This window comes from Schistocerca serialis, chromosome 11 (genome assembly GCF_023864345.2).
Source record: "Schistocerca serialis cubense isolate TAMUIC-IGC-003099 chromosome 11, iqSchSeri2.2, whole genome shotgun sequence".
Lineage (NCBI taxonomy): Eukaryota > Metazoa > Arthropoda > Insecta > Orthoptera > Acrididae > Schistocerca > Schistocerca serialis.
In genome coordinates, this window is record NC_064648.1 from 96,586,376 (window position 1) to 96,599,061 (window position 12,686).

The following is a 12,686-nucleotide window of genomic DNA, read 5'->3' on the forward strand; positions in this document are numbered from 1 at the left end:
TCACGTTCAGATGCTGGCACACCTTTCTCTGGCGGGCAAAAGCTTCCTTCTTCGTACCTACAATCGCGTCTGGACCGAAGGTCAGGTCCCCATGCGTTGGCGTGACGCCGTTGTTGTTCCTATACCCAAACCCGGGAAGGATAGACACCTTCCATCTAGTTACCGCCCCATTTCTCTTACAAGCTGTCTGTAAGGTGATGGAGCGCATGGTTCATGCTCAGTTAGTTTGGATTCTTGTATTTCGATGGCTACTTACCAATGTCCAATGCGGCTTTCGTCGCCACCTCTCCGCTGTTGACCACCTTGTGACCTTGTCGACATTCATCATGAACAACTTTTTGCGAAAGCGCCAAATGGTAGCCGTGTTCTTCGATTTGGAGAAGGCTTATGATACCTGTTGGAGAGGAGGTATCCTCCGCACTATGCACAGGTGGGGCCTACGCGATCGCCTGCCCCTTTTTATTGATTCCTTTTTAACGGATCGAAAGTCTAGGGTACGTGTGGGTTCCGTATTGTCCGACGTCTTCCTCCAGGAGAACGGAGTGCTTCAGGGCTCCGTCTTGAGCGTAGCCCTTTTTGCCATCGCGATCAATCCAATTATGGATTGCATTCCACCTAATGTCTCAGGCTCTCTCTTTGTCGATGACTTCGCGATCTACTGCAGTGCCCAGAGAACATGCCTCCTGGAGCGCTGCCTTCAGCGTTGTCTAGACAGCCTATACTCATGGAGCGTGGCAAATGGCTTCCGGTTCTCTGAAGAGTAGACGGTTTGTATCAACTTTTGGCGATATAAAGCGTTCCTTCCGCCATCTTTACATCTCGGTCCCGTTGTTCTCCCATTCGTGGAAACAACAAAGTTTCTAGGGCTCCACATGTCTCTTATTTGGCGGCCCATTGTACACGTTCCCTTAATGTCCTTAGAGTTCTTAGTGGTTCATCTTGGGGAGCGGATCGCACTGTCCTGCTTCGCTTGTATCGGTCCATAGTCCGATCGAAGCTGGATTATGGGAGCTTCGTCTGCTCGGCCATCCCTCTTACGCCGTCTCAACTCTATCCACCATCGGGGGCTACGTCTTGCGACCGGAGCCTTCTACACTAGTCCTGTCGAGAGTCTTTATGCTGAAGCTGCCGAATTACCATTGACCTACCGGCGCGACGTACTGCTGTGTCGGTATGCCTGCCGGCTGTTGTCTATGCCCGACCACCCCTCTTACCAGTCCTCCTTCGCCGATTCTCTCGACCGTTAGTACGGATTGTATGTGTCTGCCCTGCTTCCCCCCGGAGTCCGCTTCCGTCGCCTGCTTCGACAATTGGATTTTGCCCTCCCTACCACCTTCAGAGAGGGTGAGAGCCCGACACCACCTTGGCTCCAGGCTCCGGTTCATATTTATCTCGACCTCAGCTCACTCCCGAAGGAGGGTACTCCGGCTGCAGTGTATTGCTCACGGTTTGCCGAACTTCGTGCTCGACTTGCCGGTCACACCTTTATTTACACCGATGGCTCCAAAACTGACGATGGTGTCGGCTGTGCCTTTGTCGTCGGGGCCGCCACCTTTAAATACCGGCTCCTCGACCAGTGTTCGAGCTTTACGGCCGAGCTTTTTGCTCTCCATCAGGCCGTTCAGTATGCCCGCCGCCACCGCCATTCATCGTATGTACTCTGCTCTGACTCACTCAGTGCTCTTCAGAGCCTTGGAGCTCCCTATCCGGTCCATCCCTTGATTCAACACGGATACAGCAGTCCCTCCATTCTTTCGCTGATAATGGTTCTCCTGTCTGCCTTCTGTGGGTTCCCGGACATGTAGGAGTGCCTGGGAATGAGGCTGCGGATGCTGCAGCCAAGGCTGCAGACCTCCTGCCTCGGCCAGACTCCCATTGTGTCCCGTCATCTGACGTTCGTGGGGATGTTTGTAAGAGGCTTGTGTCGTTGTGGTGGGATGCTTGGTCATCCCTCCAAGGAAACAAGCTCCGGGCAGTAAAACCACTCCCAACTGCTTGGACAACCTCCTCCCGACCATCTCGGCGAGAGGAGGTCCTTCTGACCAGGTTGCGGATTGGGCGTTGCCGGTTTAGCCACCGCTACCTGCTCTCCGGTGACCCAGCCCCGCAGTGCCGTTGTGGTCAGGCATTAACAGTGCGCCATGTTTTATAGTCGTGTCCCCACTTTAGTCAATCTCGTGTTGTCCTGTCCCTGCCATCTACTTTACCGGATATTTTAGCTGATGACGCTCGAGCAGCTGCTCGTGTTCTGCGTTTTATAACTTTGACTGGCTTGTCCAAAGACATCTAACCTTTTTACTTATTTTATCTGCATCTTTGTCAGGTCTTTCTGGTGCCCCCCCCCCCCCCCTCCCCTTCAGTTTTACTAGATTCCATGTGCTCTAACAACAGTGACTGGGCGCTAATGACCTCAGTAGTTGAGCGCCCTTAAACCCCACAAAAAAAAAAAACAACTTCTATTTCGGTTTCTTCCTACTGGTTTGTAAACCGAAGAAAAGTGTCTTTCTGTTAAGCTCAGTGGATGATTATTGCCTGTTCGGTGTTGATATTTTATGCTTCGATGATACTCTTCCAGTATCTCCCTAATTAACTGCAATTGAAGTTTTGCCATGGATACCAGTTCTTTCCTTTTGTGTTTATAAAGACAATAGGCATTTCACACACAAATGTCCAGCAAGTGAAAGAAATGTTTGCGATGCCATTGCAGCGATTTGAGTGTTGATTCCACAGTGATTATAACCATGTCAGCTTTATCAACTGCACCCATTGAATTATTATAATCCAATACGCATACAGGTATTTGGATAACTTTTACTGTATCAAATTCATCTGAGTGCATGGTAGAAAGCATATAGACTTCTTTTTTATCCATCCACTTTTTGAATATTAAATTTTTGCACGATTGACAGGTTGCCTGTCCTCATTTTCATCGTTCACCAGTTTTAGGCATTCCTTTCCTTCTCTTTCTTATGGTCCCGCACACATTTGTGCAACTATTGTGTAGCTTTCTAAATAAAGCTGCACTGAAATACCAATTATCTATGTGAACGGTATGGCCCTTTCCTAAATAGGGCTTTACAAGCGCTTCAACTATCGCTCCTGACTTTCCAGTATCCTTATTTTTGGTATCCACCAGGGCAGATGATCCCATGTAAACAATTAAATCTTGTACAAATCCTGTCTCACAGTCACAGAGAAAAAAAGATTTTATTCCAAATCTGTTTCTTTTTGACGGGATGTATTGTTTGAAAGACAGCCACCCTCTATAAAAAAAAAAGTAAACTTTCATCTATGCACAGCTTTTGGAATGGCTGAAATGACAAATTTTTTTTTTTTTTTTTTTTTTTTTTTTTTTTTTTTTTTTTTTTTTTTTTTTTTTTTGCAATAAATCAGTGATGATGTTCTGTATTTTGTATAACAATCATTGGTAGAACCGACATCATGGTTGAAATGCAGCATTCATAGTAATTTGGAATAGTGGTCTCTAGCCATTACTTCTCCAAAAATATTGCTTCACAGAAGCACCTTGCTTATAATAATTATTAGAGAGTGGATAATACTTGCTCAGTGTTATCTTGTGTGTGTTGTTGTGGTCTTCAGTACTGAGACTGGTTTGCTGCAGCTCTCCATGCTGATCTATCCTGTGCAAGTTCCTTCATCTCCCAGTACCTACTGCAACCTACATCCTTCTGAATCTGCTTAGTGTATTCATCTCTTGGTCTCCCTCTACGATTTTTACCCTCCACGCTGCCCTCCAATGCTAAATTTGTGATCCCTTAATGCCTCAGGACATGTCCTACCAACCGATCCCTTCTTCTAGTCAAGTTGTGCCACAATCTTCTCTTCTCCCCAATCCTATTCAATACCTCCTCATTAGTTACGTGATCTACCCCTCTAACCTTCAACATTCTTCTGTAGCACCACATTTCGAAAGCTTCTATTCTCTTCTTGTCCAAACTATTTATTGTCCATATTTCACTCCATTTAAATACTCTCAGAAATGACTTCCTCACACTTATATCTATACTCGATGTTAACAAATTTCTCTTCTTCAGAAACGCTTTCCTTGCCATTGCCAGTCTACATTTTATATCCTCTCTACTTCGACCATCATCAGTTATTTTGCTCCCCAAATAGCAAAACTGCTTTACTACTTTAAGTGACTCATTTCCTAATGTAATTCCCTCAGCATCACCCGACTTAATTCGACTAGATTCCATTATCCTCGTTTTACTTTTGTTGATGTTCATCTTACATCCTCCTTTCAAGACACTGTCCATTCTGTTCAACTGCTCTTCCAAGTCCTTTGCTGTCTCTGAGAGAATTACAATGTCATCGGCGAACCTCAAAGTTTTTATTTCTTCTCCCTGGATTTTAATACCTACTTCGAATTTTTCTTTTGTTTCCTTTACTGCTTGCTCAATATACAGATTGAATAACATCGGGGAGAGGCTACAACCCTGTCTCATTCCCTTCCCAACCACTGCTTCCCTTTCATGTCCCTCGACTCTTATAACTGCCATCTGGTTTCTGTACAGATTGTAAATAGCCTGTCGCTCCCTGTATTTTACCCCTTCCACCTTTAGAATTTGAAAGAGAGTATTCCAGTCAACATTGTCAAAAGCTTTCTCTAAGTCTACAAATGCTAGAAACGTAGGTTTGCCTTTCCTTAATCTTTCTTCTAAAATAAGTCGTAAAGTCAGTATTGCCTCACGTGTTCCAGTGTTTCTACGGAATCCAAACTGATCTTCCCCGAGGTTGGCTTCTACTAGCTTTTCCATTCGTCTGTAAAGAATTCGTGTTAGTATTTTGCAGCTGTGACTTATTAAGCTGATAGTTCGGTAATTTTCACATCTGTCAACACCTGCTTTCTTTGGGATTGGAATTATTATATTCTTCTTGAAGTCTGTGGGTATTTCACCTGTTTCATACATCTTGCTCACCAGATGGTAGAGTTTTGTCAGGACTGGCTCTCCCACGGCCGTCAGTAGTTCCAGTGGAATATTGTCTACTCCGGGGGCCTTGTTTCGACTCAGGTCTTTCAATGCTCTGTCAAACTCTTCACGCAGTATCATATCTCGCATTTCATCTTCATCTACATCCTCTTCCATTTCCATAATATTGTCCTCAAGTGCATCGCCCTTGTATAGACCCTCTATATACTCCTTCCACCTTTCTGCTTTCCCTTCTTTGCTTAGAACTGGATTTCCATCTGAGCTCTTGATATTCATACAAGTCGTTCTCTTATCTCCAAAGGTCTCTTTAATTTTCCTGTAGGCGGTATCTATCTTACCCCTAGTGAGATAGGCCTCTACATCCTTACATTTGTCCTCTAGCCATCCCTGCTTAGCCATTTTGCACTTCCTGTCGATCTCATTTTTGAGACGTTTGTATTCCTTTTTGCCTGTTTCACTTACTGCATTTTTATATTTTCTCCTTTCATCAATTAAATTCAATATTTCTTCTGTTACCCAAGGATTTCTACTAGCCCTCGTCTTTTTACCTACTTGATCCACTGCTGCCTTCACTACTTCATCCCTCAAAGCTACCCATTCTTCTTCTACTGTATTTATTTCCCCCATTCCTGTCAATTGCTCCCTTATGCTCTCCCTGAATCTCTGTACAACCTCTGGTTCTTTTAGTTTATCCAGTCCCATCTCCTTAAATTCCCACCTTTTTGCAGTTTCTTCAGTTTTAATCTACAGGTCATAACCAGTAGATTGTGGTCAGAGTCCACATCTGCCCTGGAAATGTCTTACAATTTAAAACCTGGTTCTTAAATCTCTGTCTTACCATTATATAATCTATCTGATACCTTTTAGTATCTCCAGGGTTCTTCCATGTATACAACCTTCTTTTGTGATTCTTGAACCAAGTGTTAGCTATGATTAAATTATGCTCTGTGCAAAATTCTACAAGGCGGCTTCCTCTTTCATTTCTTCCCCCCAATCCATATTCACCTACTATGTTTCCTTCTCTCCCTTTTCCTACACTCGAATTCCAGTCACCCATGACTATTAAATTTTCGTCTCCCTTCACAATCTGAATAATTTCTTTTATTTCATCATACATTTCTTCAATTTCTTCGTCATCTGCAGAGCTAGTTGGCATATAAACTTGTACTACTGTAGTAGGTGTGGGCTTCGTATCTATCTTGGCCACAATAATGCGTTCACGGCCCTCTATATACTCCTTCCACCTTTCTGCTTTCCTTTCTTTGCTTAGAACTGGGTTTCCATCTGAGCTCTTGATATTCATACAAGTGGCTCTCTTTTCTCCAAAGGTCTCTTTAATTTTCCTGTAGGCAGTATCTATCTTACCCCTAGTGAGATAAGCCTCTACATCCTTACATTTGTCCTCTAGCCATCCCTGCTTAGCCATTTTCCACTTCCTGTCGATCTCATTTTTGAGACGTTTGTATTCCTTTTTGCCTGCTTCATTTACTGCATTTCTGTATTTTCTCCTTTCATCAATTAAATTCAATATTTCTTCTGTTACCCAACGGTTTCTACTAGCCCTCATCTTTTTACCTACTTGATCCGCTGCTGCCTTCACTACTTCATCTCTCAAAGCTACCCATTCGTCTTCTTCTGTATTTCTTTCCCCCATTCCTGTCACTTGTTCCCTTATGCTGTCCCTGAAACTCTGTACAACCTCTGGTTTAGTCAGTTTATCCAAGTCCCATCTCCTTAAATTCCCACCTTTTTGCAATTTCTTCAGTTTTAATCTACAGTTCATAACCAATAGATTGTGGTCAGAGTCCACATCTGCCCCTGGAAATGTCTTACAATTTAAAACCTGGTTCCTAAATCTCTGTCTTACCATTATATAATCTATCTGATACCTTTTAGTATCTCCAGGATTCTTCCATGTATGCAACCTTCTTTTATGATTCTTGAACCAAGTGTTAGCTATGATTAAGTTATACTCTGCACAAAATTCTACCAGACGGCGTACTCTTTCATTTCTTAGCCCCAATCCGTATTCACCTACTATGTTTCCTTCTCTCCCTTTTCCTACTGTCAAATTCCAGTCACCCATGACTATTAAATTTTCGTCTCCCTTCACTACCTGGATTATTTCTTTTATCTCATCATACATTTCTTCATCATCTGCAGAGCTAGTTGGCATATAAACTTGTACTACTGTAGTAGGCATGGGCTTCGTGTCTTATCTTGACCACTATAATATGTTCACTATGCTGTTTGTAGTAGCTTACCTGCACACCTATTTTTTGATTCATTATTAAACCTACTCCTGCATTACCCCTATTTGATTTTGTATGTATAACCCTGTATTCACCTGACCAGAAGTCTTGTTCCTCCTGCCACTGAACTTCACTAATTCCCACTATATCTAACTTTAACCTATCCATTTCCCTTTTTAAATTTTCTAACCTACCTGTCTGATTAAGGGATCTAACATTCCATGCTCCGATCCGTAGAATGCCAGTTTTCTTTCTCCTGATAACAATTACTGCACCATATCGTTAACTCATTGGAAAGACCTACACATACAAACAATGTACAACATTAGTTATCTGGCAAATACGTACATGCAATACAGTACACTTTAGTTTCGTCACCTTCCACAGAATTAAATGTCATTTCTTTGAACTCCATTTTTTGTTGTGAACGCTCTCCAAGTGGTATATCAGTTCTTGCCTCTGAGAGCATCAAAACGTATTGCACTCAGTACATGTCATCTAAATAACAAAGAAAACTGGTTTTTGCTTAATATCTTAATATCATACTGTGATGGAAAAGGAACGTGTAAACAGAATTAATGCACTTATTCATCCATCATGTTTAATACTGCCAATTATGAAGCAGAATCTTCAGGGATGTGGAACAACACAGTGAAGGTGCAGAAACTAGGGCCTGCATTACTTAAATATCTAAAATAAGTTATTTGTGCTTCATGAAACTACTGTGAAAATTCAGGCGAAAGGCCGCACCTCCAACTCTTCATAAACGATCTATCCAGAGGGCCTACACCACAAGTGACACTTTACTTTGCTTAAGTGTACTAGTTACCTGTTAACTGTCAAAGAGTAATACAGCAGTTCTGGCATTAGCCTCCCATGACTTGCCTAGTAATTAACCCTCTCAACCCTTTCATTTATAGCCTTAGCTTGGACCCATTTGTGGGCTTTTTGTGATACGTGAACGTTTCTGCTCAGTCTGCAATGCAGAGAAGCTACTGCAGACGTTCACACTGGTGATATCTCCATAACATTTTTGCTAATATAGCACACTTGACTATAAACCAGCCATCTGGTTACGGCAGTTGTGTTACATTATTACATTAAGGTTCACGCAGCATTTAAATGGTGACTGAGAGGTAACCAACATTTCTCCTACCTTTCCAGAAGCAGAACTGTGTCTCTTCATGTGTTTGTTTACGTCTGTCACTAGCTTATCATAAATATGTAATATTTCTTTCCTAGGCTCTACTTGTATATTCTTGCGATGCTTCACCCCCATACGTCACACAAGCCTGCCACACCACCAGTCTGTGCAACATCAGCCATGGTGTAACGTACGGCGAGAAATTAAGAAAAGCACAAAACACACACACACACACACACACACACACACACACACCAAGATAGCTCCTGGGAAAATCATAATAACGAAGCGTTCAAAGATCTACATACCGGTAGCTATAACTAACTGGCTCTTACGGCCAACCAATGAGACATCGGTGCCAGTTGAAACAGCTATGTATAATGCCTTGTGGCTGTAGAAGGTGTAATGACAAGCGGCTCGCAAGCCCTGAGGAATCATGGGGTCAACAGAAGCGTCCGATTCCACCTGTCTGCATTGACGTAAGGGTGTTGTCGTGGGTGATGTCATTACGCCATGGTGTTTATGAGTTGGTTGTGTTTGTAGATGTTGTCTTGTTGTGTTTCATGGTGCCCTCCCGTGTGTGTTTGTTTGTTTGTTTTCGGCAGTTGTCTCGTTAATTTGATGGAAGTTTTGGATGGAGATGTTATTGTCTTATTTATACATATTTTTATGTTTGTTGCCATGTATATGTAGTAACATCACAGGTGCCATATTGGAGATGCTTAGAATAGCCATTTCTGCCATATTGGTGATGTCATGGGTCAAAGCAGACGGCTGGAATCTGACACTTCTGTAATCCAGGGATCATGACGTCATCTCTCCCGCTAGTCAATATCGCTGGCAGTTTTCAAACCACGGATTTCTTTGAACCTAGCCATCCTTTGCAGAAGCAGCTCGCAGGCCCTCAGGAATCATGACGTTATATCATGACATGAGGTCATCTCTCATACTAGCCAGTATCGCTGGTAGTTTTTGAACCCCAAATATTCTTTGAGCCAAGCCATTCTTTGTGATGCTTTGTGGGTGTATGTACAGTGCCAGATTTTGTGTTGCATGTGCGATAAAGCATTTCAATTATGGAAAACTTTGTATCCTTCATTTTCCTTGTGTGTGCATATAGAGCCAAATATGGAAGTTACTGTGAAGTGCCTGCAGGATGACTGCAATTTTTTTTCAACGTCTTGGCAAATTTGAGAACATACGCTGCAAAAGCATATGCTTGCAGAGGAGAAAGGGAAGTTTATATTCCAGACAATGGATGGTAAGTAACTTCGTATAATAATTTTATGATGTGCAAGAAAAGTAAAGTGTCTGGTAAATCTACAGAATTTCCTTCTTTGTGCCTATAGTATTCTGATGCACTGTGTTACCCTGTAAAGTTTCTTTCAGTACAACTATGAGGATTATTTGTGGTAACAGCATATTATCATAAGAAATGGCTTCGGTATTTAAGTTGCAATCTTTATAACTTTTGTTGGTCAGAATTTGTGTAGTAACTGTATTCTAACTTCAGTATCACTCTAATATTTTGTTTCAGTAACATGTTCCTTCACACTTGAAAATTTCTGAATGTTCAAAATGACATCAGTGACCATAGTCAGTATTTTTATAGTAAAATTGCTATGAATTGCAGTGACAGAATCCAGATTTGTGAGTGGTGTTACCTATTTTTGTAATGGATGTTTCAGAGTTTCTGAAGTGAAAGTCCAAAGAAGAGAAGACAGCAAGAAGTAGCTATTTGTGTTTTTCATGGTTTATAGGCCTACTGGGGAAACTTGCCATGTAAAAAAAATGAGTAACGCCTCAAGCTTGGTACCTGTATGGTGATGTGGAAATCCGAGCATTGTTAATAAAGAAATTAATTTTGTGTTTTTTTCGTTTGATTCCTTTATCGTGTTGCCTATAGTTCACAAAATTTAATTGAAATACCAAGTTGATAATTTCAACATAAATTGGACTATGCACATAGCTGTCTCTAATGGCTTTGCTGCTTTTCATCGGTAAAGTATGATTATTCACTAGTCCTTCAGTTTGCATGTTTCTTAATCAATTGTGGCAAAAGAAATCACTGACTCAAAGCATAATTTGCTTGGTACACATAATTGGAAATTGCTTATTTAGTTGTAATTTTACATTTTTAAGCATAATTTGCTTGGTACACATAATTGGAAATTGCTTATTTAGTTGTAATTTTACATTTTTAGATTATAGTATTCTCTGAGAGTTTATCTTGCTGCCTTTCTTGGGTGTGGTTTTTCTATATTTAACAAGTTTACTGATATGGTTAATGACATGTTTCACCACCAGGTAGGGTATACAGCATTAAGCGTGCTGTGCTGTTATCGCTGGTGGAAGCAGCATGGTAGTCAATGTGTTAAGGGGGGACTTAGGAACATGGAGAGTAAAGTATATGCATCTATAATAGTCTTGGCTAAAAACATACAGCTAGAATGCTAATTACTGTTTGAGCAATTATCCTTTAGACAGTTAATATCTTATGCTAAATATGTATTAGAACTGAATTCGTAAACAACTTTCTAGTCATTTAATCGTTTGGCTTTGTAGAAATTGAAATAAAAATACTGCAGACCCAAAAATCGCCTGGAAATGGTAAGGAATATCAGATACAAGTAAGTATTTTTGCTCAGTAAGAATAAAGTGTAAAAATGCTGCTATCTGGTTATTACCATGAGACCACTGCACACAAAACAGGGCAGTGTAAGACTTTGTTCCCTAGCTCTCATTGGCTGAAGCAACTAAAATTAAATTTCTGAGAAATGCGGAAACTTTGTTATCCGTATATCCCCAGCATGATTTAAAATTTTTGCAGTGAAATGGCACTGATAGTGCATAACATATTTTGCAACTGAGTCTAAGTACTTAAAAATTGATGTGGGGTATGTATTTCAAGACACACTTGAGAACCAAACCTGACATTTGTATTGACACACAAGTAAACACATCTGAAAGGCGCACTGGGTTACACAAGCATTAGCTGTAGGTATGGAATGGGTAATTTACTCAGAAAACTTGCTGTATGAATTTTATATGTAAAGCACACTAAAGTTAAGGGAAAGATGCAGTGCACAGATGAGATACACTTGGATGGGCATGAATTAGTTTTGCTTAGATATATGGAAAATTAACTGTAGTATTATATTGACATATTTGGTGCAGTTTCCTGTGATAGCAACATGTGTGAGGTGCAAATTTGTGGACAGGAGAGATTACATTGAACCTGTCGTGCATGGTGCACTTTTAGTTGCAGTGCAAGGATGATGCCATCCAGATTTGAAAATTAGGGGCCTAGAAATGAACCTCCCATCAGTTTTAATATTTAAAAATAAACATGCATGAAAATGGAAGCTTAATTAGGACTTTCAAATAAATTGCAAAAATTTTCTTGTTTTGCACATTAAGTGCAGCTGACACTTACAAGCACAGGGTTAGTGGCTTATTTTGACATTTATAAGTGTCGGCCACAGCTAACATATTGAAGATTTTAAAGTAACACAGTAGTTGTTGACATTCTGATGTTAATGGATAACAGTAAGAACCACAGCAATGAAATGATATAAATTACTTAAACCAGGAGTTAAACAAATGTACATAGTCATTACACCCACTTCGTAGTCACTGCATATTTGTGCGCTATAGCTAAGACAGTAACCTTTTGTTTTCTCGTCTGATCTGGGACACATGTCAGATCTTACTTGTTTTGCTAGATCAACTCCCGGTTTACAAGTTTCACCTTTCAGAATTTTGGTAATTTGTAGTCCTACCTCCTGTGGGAAGTGGGGTTGATAGCTGTCTTTTCAGATATGGTCTCATCAATTGCCATTTAAGGAACTTTAAGCAAAAATGTGATTATTCAATTTTCTGTCAGTGTAGAATATACCACTAATGTATTTACCAGAGAAATATACATGATGGCACAGAACAGTGAGAGTCCATCTTCTGGAGCACCTGCTGTGTGGAGTAAATTGTGCACTTCACATCCAGTGGTGCATCAATTTCTTCTTAGGTAGTATCACAGTATTCTACTATCTCAGGCTGTTTATTGTGATGCTCAGTGGAGCAGCATTATGCCTTGAAGATACTAAGCTAACAGCCTTCTTAGGCTTTTGGATGTAATATATCCAAAAACAAACGACTTTTACATTTAGCTGTTAGGAACTCCTTTGGAATCTTTCTTTTTATTATTATTGTGTGTGGCCGTTTTGTGTCTTCTTCCCAGTTTGACATGTACATCTGATAAGCTTAATGAGGATATTTATGGCTACAAACAAAAAATAAAAAATTAAAAAATGTGGTGACTATGCAAATTTAGATAAC

The 12,686-nt window shown here is 40.8% G+C and overlaps 1 long non-coding RNA gene across 1 annotated transcript in view; it reads left to right on the top strand.

The window, feature by feature from the left end:
• Positions 1–10,200, top strand: part of LOC126427394 (uncharacterized) — a 46,806-nt gene extending 36,606 nt beyond the window's left edge. Inside the window, exon 5 of the long non-coding RNA XR_007576663.1 lies at positions 10,040–10,200. This is a non-coding gene — a long non-coding RNA (uncharacterized LOC126427394). The remainder of the gene's footprint in view (positions 1–10,039) is intronic.
• Positions 10,201–12,686: the final 2,486 nt, after the last annotated feature.